Genomic DNA, 17,570 nt, shown 5'->3' with positions numbered 1-17,570 from the left:
TCAGCTCGGGGGTTTGAACTCGCAACCTTCCGGTGACTAGTCCAACACTCTTACCACTAGGCTACGCTGCCGCCCCAAGTAGATGAGTAGATGTGATGAGTCCAAACTTTTGACTGGTACTGTACATGTAAGTAGAGGTAAAGATAGATAATAAACAGAGAGTAGAAGCAGCGTAAAAGTGTGTGTGAAGCGGTGGGGGTGGGGTTAATGCAAATAGACTGTGTAGCCATTTGATTAACTGCAAATTGGAGTGGGTCTAGGGTTTCTGGGACAATGGTATTGATGTGCTATCGGTTGGTAGTCATTTAGACAGGTTATCTTGGTGTTCTTGTGCACAGGGTCTATGGTGGTCTCCTTAAAGGATGTTGGCATTACAGACGGGGTCAGGGAGAGGTCGAAAATGTCAGTGAAGTTACTTGCCAGTTGGTCAGCGCATGCTCGGAGGACTAGTCCTGGTAATCTGTCTGGCCCTGCGGCCTTGTGAATTTTGACCTGTCTTACTCACATTCGATGTGTAGAGTGTGATCACACAGTCGTCCGGAACAGCTGGTGCTCTCATGCATGCTTCATTGTTGCTTGCCTCAAAGCGCGACTAGAAGTCATTTTGCTAGTCTGATAGGCTTGTGTCACTTGTGTGAACATATTCTAGTCTGTGCTAGCGAAACAGTCATGTGGCTTTTAGCATCTGCGTCATCTGACCACTTCCATATTCCGCGAGTCATTGGAACCGCCCACAACCGAGATCAGTACAGGCAAACTACCTGCCCTTCAGGACATCAACCACCCAAGCCACTGCCTGTTCACCCCGCTATCATCCAGAAGGCGAGGTCAGTACAGGAGCATCAAAGCTGGGACCGAGAGACTGAAAAACAGCTTCTATCTCAAGGCCATCAGACTGTTAAACAGCTTCTATCTCAAGGCCATCAGACTGTTGAACAGCTTCTATCTCAAGGCCATCAGACTGTTAAACAGCTTCTATCTCAAGGCCATCAGACTGTTAAACAGCTTCTATCTCAAGGCCATCAGACTGTTAAACAGCTTCTATCTCAAGGCCATCAGACTGTTAAACAGCTTCTATCTCAAGGCCATCAGACTGTTAAACAGCTTCTATCTCCAGGCCATCAGACTGTTAAACAGCTTCTATCTCAAGGCCATCAGACTGTTAATCAGCTTCTATCTCCAGGCCATCAGACTGTTAAACAGCTTCTATCTCAAGGCCATCAGACTGTTAAACAGCTTCTATCTCAAGGCCATCAGACTGTTAAACAGCTTCTATCTCAAGGCCATCAGACTGATAAACAGCTTCTATCTCAAGGCCATCAGACTGATAAACAGCTTCTATCTCAAGGCCATCAGACTGTTAAACAGCTTCTATCTCAAGGCCATCAGACTGATAAACAGCTTCTATCTCAAGGCCATCAGACTGATAAACAGCTTCTATCTCAAGGCCATCAGACTGATAAACAGCTTCTATCTCAAGGTCATCAGACTGTTAAACAGCTTCTATCTCAAGGCCATCAGACTGTTAAACAGCTTCTATCTCAAGGCCATCAGACTGTTAAACAGCTTCTATCTCAAGGCCATCAGACTGTTAAACAGCCACCAGTAACTCAGAGAGACTGAAGAACAGCTTCTATCTCAAGGCCATCAGACTGTTAAACAGCTTCTATCTCAAGGCCATCAGACTGTTAAACAGCTTCTATCTCAAGGCCATCAGACTGTTAAACAGCTTCTATCTCAAGGCCATCAGACTGTTTAACAGCTTCTATCTCAAGGCCATCAGACTGTTAAACAGCTTCTATCTCAAGGCCATCAGACTGTTAAACAGCTTCTATCTCAAGGCCATCAGACTGTTAAACAGCTTCTATCTCAAGGCCATCAGACTGTTAAACAGCTTCTATCTCAAGGCCATCAGACTGATAAACAGCTTCTATCTCAAGGCCATCAGACTGTTAAACAGCTTCTATCTCAAGGCCATCAGACTGTTAAACAGCTTCTATCTCAAGGCCATCAGACTGTTAAACAGCTTCTATCTCAAGGCCATCAGACTGATAAACAGCCACCACTAGCACAGAGAGGCTGCTGCCTACATACAGACTTGATATCATTGGCCACTTTAATAAATGGAACACTAGTCACTTTAATAATGTTTACATATTTTGCATTATTCATCTCATATGTATATAATGTATTCTATCCTATTCTACTGTATTACTCATCTCATATGTATATAATGTACTGTATTCTATTCTACTGTATCTTAGTCTATGCCACTCTGACATTGCTCGTCCCATATATTTATATATTCTTAATTCCATTCCTTTACTTTAGATGTGTGTATTGGGTATATGTTGTGAAATTGTTAGATATTACTTGTTAGATATTGCTGCACTGTCGGAACTAGAAGCACAAGCATTTCACTACACTCGTAATAACATCTGCTAAACACTTGTATGTGACCAATAACATTTGATTTGATTTGGTGCTTCCTGCTTTAGTTTTTGCTTTAAATAGTGCGGTCTACCGGTTATCATGAGGTACTCTACCTCAGGCGAGCAAAACCTAGAGACTTCTTTAATATTAGATTTCTTGTAAAACGGCAGCCACACATTGGCTAACCGGGCTATCTGCATTGTGTCCCGCCACCCACCACCGGCCAACCCCTCTTTTACGCTACTGCTACTCTCTGTTCATCATATATGCATAGTCACTTTAACCAGATCTACATGTACATACTACCTCAATCAGCCTGACTAACCGGTGTCTGTATATAGCCTCTCTACTGTATATAGCCTCTCTACTGTATATAGCCTCTCTACTGTATATAGCCTCTCTACTGTATATAGCCTCTCTACTGTATATAGCCTCTCTACTGTATATAGCCTCTACTGTATATAGCCTCTCTACTGTATATAGCCTCTACTGTATATAGCCTCTCTACTGTATATAACCTCTCTACTGTATATAGCCTCTCTACTGTATATAACCTCACTACTGTCTATAGCCTCTCTACTGTATATAGCCTCTCTACTGTATATAGCCTCTCTACTGTATATAGCCCCTCTCCTGTATACAGCCCCTCTACTGTATATAGCCTCTACTGTATATAGCCTCTCTACTGTATATAGCCTCTCTACTGTATATAGCCTCTCTACTGTATACAGCCCCTATACTGTATAGAGCCTCTCTACTGTATATAGCCTCTCTACTGTATATAGCCTCTCTACTGTATATAGCCGCTCTACTGTATATAGCCTCTACTGTATACAGCCCCTCTACTGTATATAGCCTCTCTACTGTATATAGCCACTCTACTGTATATAGCCTCTCTACTGTATATAGCCTCTCTACTGTATAAAGCCTCTCTACTGTATATAGCCTCTCTACTGTATATAGCCTCTCTACTGTATATAGCCTCTCTACTGTATATAGCCTCTCTACTGTATATAGCCTCTCTACTGTATATAGCCTCTCTACTGTATAAAGCCTCTCTACTGTATATAGCCTCTCTACTGTATATAGCCTCTCTACTGTATATAGCCTCTCTACTGTATATAACCTCTCTACTGTATATAGCCTCTCTACTGTATATAGCCACTCTACTCTATATAACCTCTACTGTATATAGCCTCTCTACTGTATAAAGCCTCTCTACTGTATATAGCCTCTCTACTGTATATAGCCACTCTACTCTATATAACCTCTACTGTATATAGCCTCTCTACTGTATAAAGCCTCTCTACTGTATATAGCCTCTCTACTGTATATAGCCACTCTACTCTATATAACCTCTACTGTATATAGCCTCTCTACTGTATATAGCCTCTCTACTGTATATAGCCTCTCTACTGTATATAGCCACTCTACTGTATATAACCTCTACTGTATATAGCCTCTCTACTGTATATAGCCTCTCTACTGTATATAACCTCTCTACTGTATATAACCTCACTACTGTATATAGCCTCTCTACTGTATATAACCTCACTACTGTATATAGCCTCTCTACTGTATATAGCCTCTCTACTGTATATAGCCTCTCTACTGTATATAACCTCTCTACTGTATATAACCTCACTACTGTATATAACCTCACTACTGTATATAGCCTCTCTACTGTATATAACCTCTCTACTGTATATAACCTCACTACTGTATATAGCCTCTACTGTATATAGCCTCTACTGTATATAGCCTCTCTACTGTATATAGCCTCTCTACTGTATATAGCCTCTACTGTATATAGCCTCTCTACTGTATATAGCCTCTCTACTGTATATAGCCTCTACTGTATATAGCCTCTACTGTATATAGCCTCTCTACTGTATATAGCCTCTCTACTGTATATAACCTCTCTACTGTATATAACCTCACTACTGTATATAGCCTGTCTTTTTACTGTTGTTTTATTTCTTTACTTACCTGTTGTTCACCTAACACCTTTTTTTTCACTATTGGTTAGAGCCTGAAAGTAAGCATTTCACTGTGAGGTCTACTACACCTGTTGTATTCAGTATTTCACTGTAAGGTCTACTACACCTGTTGTATTCAGTATTTCACTGTAAGGTCTACTACACCTGTTGTATTCAGCATTTGATTTGATCCCTTCATTGTCTTACCTCTTCCTTTTGCAACCAATAAATATATATGTTTTGACCAGGACAGTTTAACATCTAAGCTAACAACAAGTCATTTAGTCTCCTCAACTTGTTCAACAGCCACACCATTCATTACCAGATTCAGCTGAGGTCTGGAATTTCGGCTACCTACAGCATCACTCTGTATTTTCTTCAATATTCTGAAGACAAACAGTGGGACTGCATCTATCTACACACCACAGATACACACCCACACACACCAACCAACACGCCGCACACACATACACCACACACACACACACACACACACACACACACACACACACACACACACACACACACACACACACACACACACACACACACACACACACACACACACACACACACGCACACACACGCACACACACACACACACACACAACACATACGCCACAAACAGAGCGTGTGAGAGCACACAGCAAAAGCAGTCCCCCTGAATGATAAAGTAGCCAAACGAGGGAGAGCAGGAGTGCTGACGAGAGCAGGACAATCCTTCATTTTATTCAGTGTCCTCTAAAGCTTTCTGACACATGAGCTTGTCATATTTCTCTTGTCCTCCATTCCTTCTCCTTTCTTTCTCCTCCTCTTCCTCCTCCTCCTCCTCCTGTCCTCCTCTCTGTCTCTTCTTGTAAAGACCTGGGTAGAGCTGAGTGTTGCATTATGGGAGGTGGGTCTGACTATTGCTGGCTAATTAGCGTGACAAAGAGTGGGTGTCTCGTCAGGATGAGACCGAGAATTGGAACATTACCACACCAGGTACGATATGGAACACATTGGGAGAATTAGAACACAACACCAGATATGATAGAGAACACGTTGGGAGAATTAGAACACAACACCAGATATGATAGAGAACACATTGGGAGAATTAGAACACAACACCAGATATGATAGAGAACACGTTGGGAGAATTAGAACACAACACCAGATATGATAGAGAACACATTGGGAGAATTAGAACACAACACCAGATATGATAGAGAACACATTGGGAGAATTAGAACACAACACCAGATATGATAGAGAACACATTGGGAGAATTAGAACACAACACCAGATATGATAGAGAACACATTGGGAGAATTAGAACACAACACCAGATATGATAGAGAACACATTGGGAGAATTAGAACATAACACCAGATATGATAGAGAACACGTTGGGAGAATTAGAACACAACACCAGATATGATAGAGAACACGTTGGGAGAATTAGAACACAACACCAGATATGATAGAGAACACGTTGGGAGAATTAGAACATAACACCAGATATGATAGAGAACACGTTGGGAGAATTAGAACACAACACCAGATATGATAGAGAACACATTGGGAGAATTAGAACACAACACCAGATATGATAGAGAACACGTTGGGAGAATTAGAACACAACACCAGATATGATAGAGAACACGTTGGGAGAATTAGAACACAACACCAGATATGATAGAGAACACGTTGGGAGAATTAGAACACAACACCAGATATGATAGAGAACACGTTGGGAGAATTAGAACACAACACCAGATATGATAGAGAACACGTTGGGAGAATTAGAACACAACACCAGATATGATAGAGAACACGTTGGGAGAATTAGAACACAACACCAGATATGATAGAGAACACATTGGGAGAATTAGAACACAACACCAGATATGATAGAGAACACATTGGGAGAATTAGAACATAACACCAGATATGATAGAGAACACATTGGGAGAATTAGAACACAACACCAGATATGATAGAGAACACGTTGGGAGAATTAGAACACAACACCAGATATGATTGAGAACACATTGGGAGAATTAGAACACAACACCAGATATGATAGAGAACACATTGGGAGAATTAGAACACAACACCAGATATGATTGAGAACACATTGGGAGAATTAGAACACAACACCAGATATGATAGAGAACACATTGGGAGAATTAGAACACAACACCAGATATGATAGAGAACACATTGGGAGAATTAGAACACAACACCAGATATGATTGAGAACACATTGGGAGAATTAGAACACAACACCAGATATGATAGAGAACACGTTGGGAGAATTAGAACACAACACCAGATATGATAGAGAACACGTTGGGAGAATTAGAACATAACACCAGATATGATAGAGAACACATTGGGAGAATTAGAACACAACACCAGATATGATAGAGAACACATTGGGAGAATTAGAACACAACACCAGATATGATAGAGAACACGTTGGGAGAATTAGAACACAACACACTAGATATTCTACAGATGGCGTCAGGGATAAGGACAAAGCGGCACCTGTTGAAGTGTAATTAGCTCAACACAGAGACATTGATGAGTCACGGAGACTGAGGCACCAAAAGCAATGCTGGGTTTGAGCTCCCCTGATGCTCTCTGTTCACAATGCTACTTGCTAAGATTAGATAGGCTAACTGCTAAACAGAGATAGTTTGTCACTGAAACAATCAAAAAGTCAATACTTAACAGTGAAATCCACCAGTGCCGAGTGACACAGGCCCGAAGAATGACTGAGTAAGACACAGTGCTAGTCTGCTAATATTAGATACTGTTCAGACTTTTAAAGGTGATATATAGTTATAGACATGCTCCGGTACTCTGTGACATCTTCCCGTTTTGGGCTGGATGTGTCCTGATTAAAAACATGCTCCGGTACTCTGTGACATCTTCCCGTTTTGGGCTGGATGTGTCCTGATTAAAGACATGCTCCGGTACTCTGTGACATCTTCCCGTTTTGGGCTGGATGTGTCCTGATTAAAGACATGCTCCGGTACTCTGTGACATCTTCCCGTTTTGGGCTGGATGTGTCCTGATTAAAGACATGCTCCGGTACTCTGTGACATCTTCCCGTTTTGGGCTGGATGTGTCCTGATTAAAGACATGCTCCGGTACTCTGTGACATCTTCCAGTTTTGGGCTGGATGTGTCATGGTTAAAGACATGCTCCGGTACTCTGTGACATCTTCCAGTTTTGGGCTGGATGTGTCCTGATTAAAGACATGCTCCGGTACTCTGTGACATCTTCCCGTTTTGGGCTGGATGTGTCATGGTTAAAGACATGCTCCGGTACTCTGTGACATCTTCCCGTTTTGGGCTGGATGTGTCCTGATTAAAGACATGCTCCGGTACTCTGTGACATCTTCCAGTTTTGGGCTGGATGTGTCATGGTTAAAGACATGCTCCGGTACTCTGTGACATCTTCCCGTTTTGGTCTGGATGTGTCCTGATTAAAGACATGCTCCGGTACTCTGTGACATCTTCCCGTTTTGGGCTGGATGTGTCCTGATTAAAGACATGCTCCGGTACTCTGTGACATCTTCCCGTTTTGGGCTGGATGTGTCATGGTTAAAGACATGCTCCGGTACTCTGCGACATCTTCCCGTTTTGGGCTGGATGTGTCCTGATTAAAGACATGCTCCGGTACTCTGTGACATCTTCCCGTTTTGGGCTGGATGTGTCCTGATTAAAGACATGCTCCGGTACTCTGTGACATCTTCCCGTTTTGGGCTGGATGTGTCCTGATTAAAGACATGCTCCGGTACTCTGTGACATCTTCCCGTTTTGGGCTGGATGTGTCCTGATTAAAGACATGCTCCGGTACTCTGTGACATCTTCCCGTTTTGGTCTGGATGTGTCCTGATTAAAGACATGCTCCGGTACTCTGTGACATCTTCCCGTTTTGGGCTGGATGTGTCCTGATTAAAGACATGCTCCGGTACTCTGCGACATCTTCCCGTTTTGGGCTGCATGTGTCATGTTATAGACATGCTCCGGTACTCTGTGACATCTTCCCGTTTTGGGCTGCATGTGTCATGTTATAGACATGCTCCGGTACTCTGTGACATCTTCCCGTTTTGGGCTGGATGTGTCATGTTATAGACATGCTCCGGTACTCTGTGACATCTTCCCGTTTTGGGCTGGATGTGTCATGTTATAGACATGGGGCGCCAGGTGGTTAGAGCGTTGGACTAGTAACCGGAAGGTTGCAAGTTCAAACCCCCGAGCTGACAAGGTACAACTCTGTCGTTCTGCCCCTGAACAGGCAGTTAACCCACTGTTCCTAGACCAGTTAACCCACTGTTCCTAGACCAGTTAACCCTCTGTTCCTAGACCAGTTAACCCTCTGTTCCTAGACCAGTTAACCCACTGTTCCTAGACCAGTTAACCCACTGTTCCTAGACCAGTTAACCCACTGTTCCTAGACCAGTTAACCCACTGTTCCTAGACCAGTTAACCCACTGTTCCTAGACCCGTTAACCCACTGTTCCTAGACCAGTTAACCCACTGTTCCTAGACCAGTTAACCCACTGTTCCTAGACCAGTTAACCCACTGTTCCTAGACCGTTAACCCACTGTTCCTAGACCAGTTAACCCACTGTTCCTAGACCAGTTAACCCACTGTTCCTAGACCAGTTAACCCACTGTTCCTAGACCAGTTAACCCACTGTTCCTAGACCAGTTAACCCACTGTTCCTAGACCAGTTAACCCACTGTTCCACTGTTCCTAGACCAGTTAACCCCACTGTTCCACTGTTCCTAGACCAGTTAACCCACTGTTCCTAGACCCGTTAACCCACTGTTCCTAGACCAGTTAACCCACTGTTCCTAGACCAGTTAACCCACTGTTCCACTGTTCCTAGACCAGTTAACCCCACTGTTCCACTGTTCCTAGACCAGTTAACCCACTGTTCCTAGACCAGTTAACCCACTGTTCCTAGACCAGTTAACCCACTGTTCCTAGACCCGTTAACCCACTGTTCCTAGACCAGTTAACCCACTGTTCCACTGTTCCTAGACCAGTTAACCCACTGTTCCACTGTTCCTAGACCAGTTAACCCACTGTTCCACTGTTCCTAGACCAGTTAACCCCCTGTTCCTAGGCCGTCATTGAAAATAAGATGGGTGTTCCTGTGCAGGAACCAAATCAGCGGAAATTTTAGAGCGCCACCTAGTGCCACCACATAGTTTTTGATAAAACTCAAACTTTCATTAAAACACACATGCAAGGTACTGAATTAAAGCTACACTCGTTGTGAATCGAGCCACCAAGTCAGATTTGTAAAATGCTTTTCGGCGAAAGCATGAGAAGCTATTATCTGATAGCATGCACCCCCCAAAATACCTGAACGTCACCTAAACAACAGATTTTGCGGTAGCCGGCGCTACACAAAACGCAGAAATAAAATATAAAACATTCATTACCTTTGACGAGCTTCTCTGTTGGCATTCCTATATGTCCCATAAACATCACAATTGGGTCTTTTTCCCGATTAAATCCGTCATTGTATACCCAAAATGTCATTTCATGAAGACCGGTCTGATCCAGGAAAATTCCCCTTTACAAGAGGCAACGTCACTTTTTAAAATGACAAAAGTTGCCTATAAACTTTTACAAATCACTTCAAACTACTTTTATAAACCAACTTTAGGTATTAATAAACGTTAATAATCTATCAAATTGATCACGGGGCGATCTGTATTCGATAGCAGCAAGTCTTGAAATCAACCTCCATGTTTTCACTTTCATAACATCCTGCGGTGAGCCCCAAGACAGGAAGTGCCTACACGTCATCTAACCAAGGATAAAGCAGCCATGAAATGCCAGTACTGGCGACATCGTGTGGAAGCTGTAGGCATTGAAATGGGAACCTCGTTTATTTTCTGTCGCCTTAGACAATACATTGACTGGCGGATGAATATCTTGTTTTTGTTTTTGGTGAACAGTTTTCCCTGGGATATTTACTCCTAAACACGTTCTGTTATAGCCACAGACACGATTTAACCAGTTTTAGAGACTTCAGAGTGTTTTCTATACACACATACTTATCATATGCATATACTATATTCCTGGCATGAGTAGCAGGACTTTGAAATGTTGCGCGATTTTTAACAAAAAGCTGCGAAAAGCTGCGAAAATTTGCATCATCCCTAACAGGGCATGACAAAACCTTTTCCCCCTCAGGAGACTGAAAAGATTTGGCATGGGTCCTCAGATCCTCAAAAGGTTCTACAGGTGCACCATCGAGATCATCCTGACCCGTTGCATCACCACCTGGTATGACAACAGCTCGGCCTCCGACCGCAAGGCACTACAGACGGTAGTGCGTGCAGACCAGTACATCACTGGGGCCAAGCTTCCTGCCATCCAAGACCTCTATACCAGGCGATGTCAGAGAAAGGCCCTAAAAACGGTCAAAGACTCCAGCCACCCTAGTCGTAGACTGTTCTCTCTGCTACCGCACGGCAAGCGGTACCAGAGCACCAAGTCTAGGTCCAAGAGGCTTCTAAACAGCTTCTACCCCCCCAAGCCATAAGACTCCTGAACATCTAATTAAATGGCTCCCCAGACTATTTGCTTTGCCCCCCCCCCCCTTTTAATGCCACTGCTACTCTCTGTTATTATCTATGCATAGCCACTTTATTAACTCTACCTACATGTACACATTACCTCAATTACCTCGACTAACTGGTGCCCCTGTACTCTGTACCGGTATAGCCTCACTATTGTTATTTTACTGCTGCTACTTGTTACTTTTATTTCTTATTATCATTCGTATTTTTTAAACTACATTGTTGGTTAGGAGCTCGTCAGTAAGCATTTCACTGTGAGGTCTACTACACCTGTTGTATTCAGCATTTCACTGTGAGGTCTTACTACACCTGTTGTATTCAGCATTTCACTGTGAGGTCTACTACACCTGTTGTATTCAGCATTTCACTGTGAGGTCTTACTACACCTGTTGTATTCAGCATTTCACTGTAAGGTCTACTACACCTGTTGTATTCAGCATTTCACTGTAAGGTCTACTACACCTGTTGTATTCGGCATTTCACTGTGAGGTCTACTACACCTGTTGTATTCAGCATTTCACTGTAAGGTCTACTACACCTGTTGTATTCAGCATTTCACTGTAAGGTCTACTACACCTGTTGTATTCAGCATTTCACTGTGAGGTCTACTACACCTGTTGTATTCGGCATTTCACTGTGAGGTCTACTACACCTGTTGTATTCAGCATTTCACTGTAAGGTCTACTACACCTGTTGTATTCAGCATTTCACTGTGAGGTCTACTACACCTGTTGTATTCAGCATTTCACTGTGAGGTCTACTACACCTGTTGTATTCAGCATTTCACTGTGAGGTCTACTACACCTGTTGTATTCAGCATTTCACTGTGAGGTCTTACTACACCTGTTGTATTCAGCATTTCACTGTAAGGTCTACTACACCTGTTGTATTCAGCATTTCACTGTAAGGTCTACTACACCTGTTGTATTCGGCATTTCACTGTGAGGTCTACTACACCTGTTGTATTCAGCATTTCACTGTAAGGTCTACTACACCTGTTGTATTCAGCATTTCACTGTAAGGTCTACTACACCTGTTGTATTCAGCATTTCACTGTGAGGTCTACTACACCTGTTGTATTCGGCATTTCACTGTGAGGTCTACTACACCTGTTGTATTCAGCATTTCACTGTAAGGTCTACTACACCTGTTGTATTCAGCATTTCACTGTGAGGTCTACTACACCTGTTGTATTCAGCATTTCACTGTGAGGTCTACTACACCTGTTGTATTCAGCATTTCACTGTGAGGTCTACTACACCTGTTGTATTCGGCATTTCACTGTGAGGTCTACTACACCTGTTGTATTCAGCATTTCACTGTAAGGTCTACTACACCTGTTGTATTCAGCATTTCACTGTAAGGTCTACTACACCTGTTGTATTCAGCATTTCACTGTGAGGTCTACTACACCTGTTGTATTCGGCATTTCACTGTGAGGTCTACTACACCTGTTGTATTCAGCATTTCACTGTAAGGTCTACTACACCTGTTGTATTCAGCATTTCACTGTGAGGTCTACTACACCTGTTGTATTCAGCATTTCACTGTAAGGTCTACTACACCTGTTGTATTCGGAGCATGTGACTGAGAAGGAGAAGACATGTTTCAAAGAAAAATATCACTATGCATCTAGTCACTTTACAACTGTTGTGACAGAAGTCATATCAAAGACAAGACACTTTCAACACCACCGTCTGGGGGACACAGGGAGGACAGACACACCGTAAGGGAGGACAGACACACCTTAAGGGAGGACAGACACCTTAAGGGAGGACAGACACACCTTAAGGGAGGACAGACACCTTAAGGGAGGACAGACACACCGTAAGGGAGGACAGACACACCGTAAGGGAGGACAGACACACCGTAAGGGAGGACAGACACACCTTAAGGGAGGACAGACACACCTTAAGGGAGGACAGACACACCTTAAGGGAGGACAGACACACCTTAAGGGAGGACAGACACACCTTAAGGGAGGACAGACACACCTTAAGGGAGGACAGACACACCTTAAGGGAGGACAGACACACCTTAAGGGAGGACAGACACACCTTAAGGGAGGACAGACACACCTTAAGGGAGGACAGACACACCTTAAGGGAGGACAGACACACCTTAAGGGAGGACAGACACACCTTAGGGAGGACAGACACACCTTAAGGGAGGACAGGGAGGACAGACACACCTTAAGGGAGGACAGGGAGGACAGACACACCTTAAGGGAGGACAGACACACCTTAAGGGAGGACAGACACACCTTAAGGGAGGACAGACACACCTTAAGGGAGGACAGACACACCTTAAGGGAGGACAGACACACCTTAAGGGAGGACAGACACACCTTAAGGGAGGACAGACACACCTTAAGGGAGGACAGACACACCTTAAGGGAGGACAGACACACCTTAAGGGAGGACAGACACACCGTAAGGGAGGACAGACACACCTTAAGGGAGGACAGACACACCTTAAGGGAGGACAGACACACCTTAAGGGAGGACAGACACACCTTAAGGGAGGACAGACACACCTTAAGGGAGGACAGACACACCTTAAGGGAGGACAGACACACCTTAAGGGAGGACAGACACACCTTAGGGAGGACAGGGAGGACAGACACACCTTAAGGGAGGACAGACACACCTTAAGGGAGACAGACACACCTTAAGGGGAAGACAGACACACCTTAAGGGGGAGGACAGACACACCTTAAGGGAGGACAGACACACCGTAAGGGAGGACAGACACACCTTAAGGGAGGACAGACACACCTTAAGGGAGGACAGACACACCTTAAGGGAGGACAGACACACCTTAGGGAGGGAGACACACCGTAAGGGGGACCTTAAGGGAGGACAGGACAGACACACCTTAAGGGAGGGAGGACAGACACACCTTAAGGGAGGACAGACACACCTTAAGGGAGGACAGACACACCTTAAGGGAGGACAGACACACCTTAAGGGAGGACAGACACACCTTAAGGGAGACACACCTTAAGGGAGGACAGACACACCTTAAGGGAGGACAGACACACCTTAGGGAGGACAGAAGGGAGGACAGACACACCTTAAGGGAGGACAGACACACCTTAAGGGACACACCTTAAGGGAGGACAGACACACCTTAAGGGAAGACAGACACACCTTAAGGGAGGACAGACACACCTTAAGGGAGGACAGACACACCTTAAGGGAGGACAGACACACCTTAAGAAGAGACAGAGCATATTTGTGTGTGTGTGTGTTTTATTTTTTTTTATTTCACCTTTATTTAACCAGGTAGGCTCGCAGTGGTGGGTGGTATAAGGTGCTTAAGTAACAAAACGGATGGCACTGTGATAAACTGCATCCAGTTTTCTGAGTAGATTGTTGGAGGCTATTTTCCAAATGACATCGCCGAAGTCGAGGATCGGTAGGATAGTCAGTTTTACGAGGGTAAGTTTGGCGGCGTGAGTGAAGGAGGCTTTGTTGCGAAATAGAAAGCCGATTCCAGATTTGATTTTGGATTGGAGATGTTTGATATGAGTCTGGAAGGAGAGTTTACAGTCTAGCCAGACACCTAGGTACTTATAGATGTCCACATATTCTAGGTCGGAACCATCCAGGGTGGTGATGCTAGTGTGTGTGTGTGTGTGTGTGTGTGTGTGTGTGTGTGTGTGTGTGTGTGTGTGTGTGTGTGTGTGTGTGTGTGTGTGTGTGTGTGTGTGTGTGTGTGTGTGTGTGTGTGTGTGTGTGTGTGTGTGTGTGTGTGTGTGTGTGAAAGAGAGACATAACCTGATATATATAGAAATGAAAGACAAAGCAGCCAATCTGATATGCCCTTCCCCCGTTCACAGCAAAGCAGGATCAGTCATTTCAACTCGACTGAGAAAGCAGCATCTGACTGGTACAGTATGTTTACACCGTATGCCCGCTTCCCAAATAACACAGCGTTTTCTTCAGCACTTCTGCACTTCTTCTGACCCGTAGTCAAATAGGCTGATCATTTGGAATGTCTGTCTCTCTCTCTCTCTGTTGTTTAACTTCCCCTCCAGCCAGTCAGTCTCTCTCTCTCTCTCTCTCTCTCTCTCTCTCTCTCTCTCTCTCTCTCTCTCTCTCTCTCTCTCTCTGTTGTTTAACTTCCCCTCCAGCCAGTCAGTCTCTCTCTCTCTCTCTCTCTCTCTCTGTTGTTTAACTTCCCCTCCAGCGAGTCAGTCAATTCTCAAGTCTGTTTCTCTCTTCCTCTCTCTTTCTCTCTCTCTCTCTCTCTCTCTCTCTCTCTCTCTCTCTCTCTCTCTCTCTCTCTCTCTCTCTCTCTCTCTCTCTCTCTCTCTCTCTCTCTCTCTCTCTCTCGCACTCTCTCTCTCTCTCTCTCTCTCTCTCTGACATCACAGGTTACAACTCTCTCTGTCTTTGTCTCTGTTTGTCACTGTCTCTGTCTCTCTGTCTCTCTGTCTCTCTGTCTCTCTGTCTCTCTGTCTCTCTGTCTCTCTGTCTCTCTGTCTCTCTGTCGCTCTCTCAATTCAATTCAATTCAATTCAAGGGGTTTTATTGGCATGGGAAACATGTGTTAACATTGCCAAAGTAAGTGAGGTAGATAATATACAAAAGTGAAATAAACAATAAAAATTAACAGTAAACATTATACATACAGAAGTTTCAAAACAAAGACATTACAAATGTCATATTATACATATATATATATATATATATATATATATACAGTGTTGTAACAATGTACAAATGGTTAAAGTACACAAGGGAAAATAAATAAGGATATATATGGGTGGTATTTACAATGGTGTTTGTTCTTCACTGGTTGCCCTTTTCTTGGGGCAACAGGTCACACATCTTGCTGCTGTGATGTCATACTGTGGAATTTCACCCAGTAGATATGGGAGTTTATCAGAATCAGATTTGTTTTCAAATTCTTTGTGTATCTGTGTAATCTGAGGGAAATATGTATCTCTAATATGGTCATACATTTGACAGGAGGTTAGGAAGTGCAGCTCAGTTTCCACCTCATTTTGTGGGCAGTGTGAACATAGCCTGTCTTCTCTTGAGAGCCAGGTCTGTCTACGGCGGCCTTTCTCAATAGCAAGGCTATGCTCACTAAGTCTGTACATAGTCAAAGTTTGGGTCAGTCACAGTGGTCAGGTGTTCTGCCGCTGTGTACTCTCTGTTTAGGGCCAAATAGCATTCTAGTTTGCTCTGTTTTTTTTGTTAATTCTTTCCAATGTGGCAAGTAATTATCTTCTTATTTTCTCATGATTTGGTTGGGTCTAATTGTGCTGCTGTCCTGGGGCTCTGTGGGGTGTGTTTGGGTTTGTGAACAGAGCCCCAGGACCAGTTTGCTTAAGGGACTCTTCTCCAGGTTCATCTCTCTGTAGGTGATGGCTTTGTTATGGAAGGTTTGGGAATCGTTGCCTTTTAGTTGGTTGTAGAATTTAACAGCTCTTTTCTGGATTTTGATCATTTGTGGGTATAGGCCTAATTCTGCTCTGCATGCATTATTTGGTTTTCCACGTTGTACACGAAGGATATTTTTGCAGAATTCTGTATGCAGAGTCTCAATTTGGTGTTTGTCCCATTTTGTGAAGTGTTGGTTGGTGAGCGGACCCCAGACCTCACAACCGTAAAGGGCAATGGGCTCTATGACTGATTCAAGTATTTTTAGCGTGATCCTAATTGGTATGTTGAAATGTATGTTCCTTTTGATGGCATGGAATGCCCTTCTTGCCTTGTCTCTCTGATCGTTCACAGCTTTGTGGAAGTTACCTGTGGCGCTGATGTTTAGGCCAAAGTATGTATAGTTTTTTGTGTGCTCTAGGGCAACAGTGTCTAGATAGAATTTGTATTTGTGGTCCTGGCAACTGGACCTTTTTTGGAACACCATTATTTTGGTCTTACTGAGATTTACTGTTAGGGCCCAGGTCTGAAAGAATCTGTGCAGAATATCTAGGTGCTGCTGTAGGCCCTCCTTGGTTAGTGACAGAAGCACCAGTTCATCAGCAAACAGTAAACATTTGACTTCAGATTCTAGCAGGTTGAGGCCGGGTGCTGCAGACTTTTCTAGTGCCCTCGCCAATTCGTTGATAAATATGTTGAAGAGGGTGGGTCTTAAGCTGCATCCCTGTCTCACCCCACGACCCTGTGTGAAGAAATGTGTGTGTTTTTTGCCAATTTTAACCGCACACTTGTTGTTTGTGTACATGGACTTTATAATGTGGTATGTTTTACCCCCAACACCACTTTCCATCAATTTGTATAGCAGAACCCTCATGCCAGATTGAGTCGAAGGCTTTTTTTAAATCAACAAAGCATGAGAAGACTCACCCCCCCTAAATGATTTAGATGCACTATTGTAAAGTGGCTGTTCCACTGGATGTCATAAGGTGAATGCACCAATTTGTAAGTCGCTCTGGATAAGAGCGTCTGCTAAATTACTTAAATGTAAATGTAAATGTAAGACTTTGATGATGTTAAAGAGTTTTAGTATAGTATATTTCTCTCTCTCTCTCTCTGACATTACAGGCTACAACCCTATCTCTCTCTCTATCTTTCACTTT

General features: G+C 43.6%; 1 protein-coding gene and 1 long non-coding RNA gene across 10 annotated transcripts in view; one reads left to right on the top strand and one right to left on the bottom strand.

Moving 5' to 3' along the window:
- unc5a (unc-5 netrin receptor A) overlaps positions 1–17,570 on the top strand; it is a 641,788-nt gene that overhangs the window by 242,412 nt on the left and 381,806 nt on the right.
- Positions 11,355–12,588, bottom strand: LOC127929753 (uncharacterized). 9 transcript variants are annotated; one of them, XR_008136056.1, is made up of 3 exons: positions 11,858–12,588; positions 11,629–11,704; positions 11,355–11,590 (listed from the first exon to the last, which is right to left on the bottom strand). It is a non-coding gene; the product is annotated as an uncharacterized LOC127929753 (long non-coding RNA). The 9 variants fall into 9 exon arrangements; XR_008136051.1 differs by having other exon boundaries at positions 11,356–11,704; positions 11,858–12,047; positions 12,086–12,588; XR_008136053.1 differs by having other exon boundaries at positions 11,356–11,704; positions 11,858–12,123; positions 12,200–12,588.

Source organism: Oncorhynchus keta, chromosome 4 (genome assembly GCF_023373465.1).
Source record: "Oncorhynchus keta strain PuntledgeMale-10-30-2019 chromosome 4, Oket_V2, whole genome shotgun sequence".
Lineage (NCBI taxonomy): Eukaryota > Metazoa > Chordata > Actinopteri > Salmoniformes > Salmonidae > Oncorhynchus > Oncorhynchus keta.
Note: the sequence above shows the minus strand (reverse complement) of the source record. Positions and strands in the feature narration are given on the sequence as shown.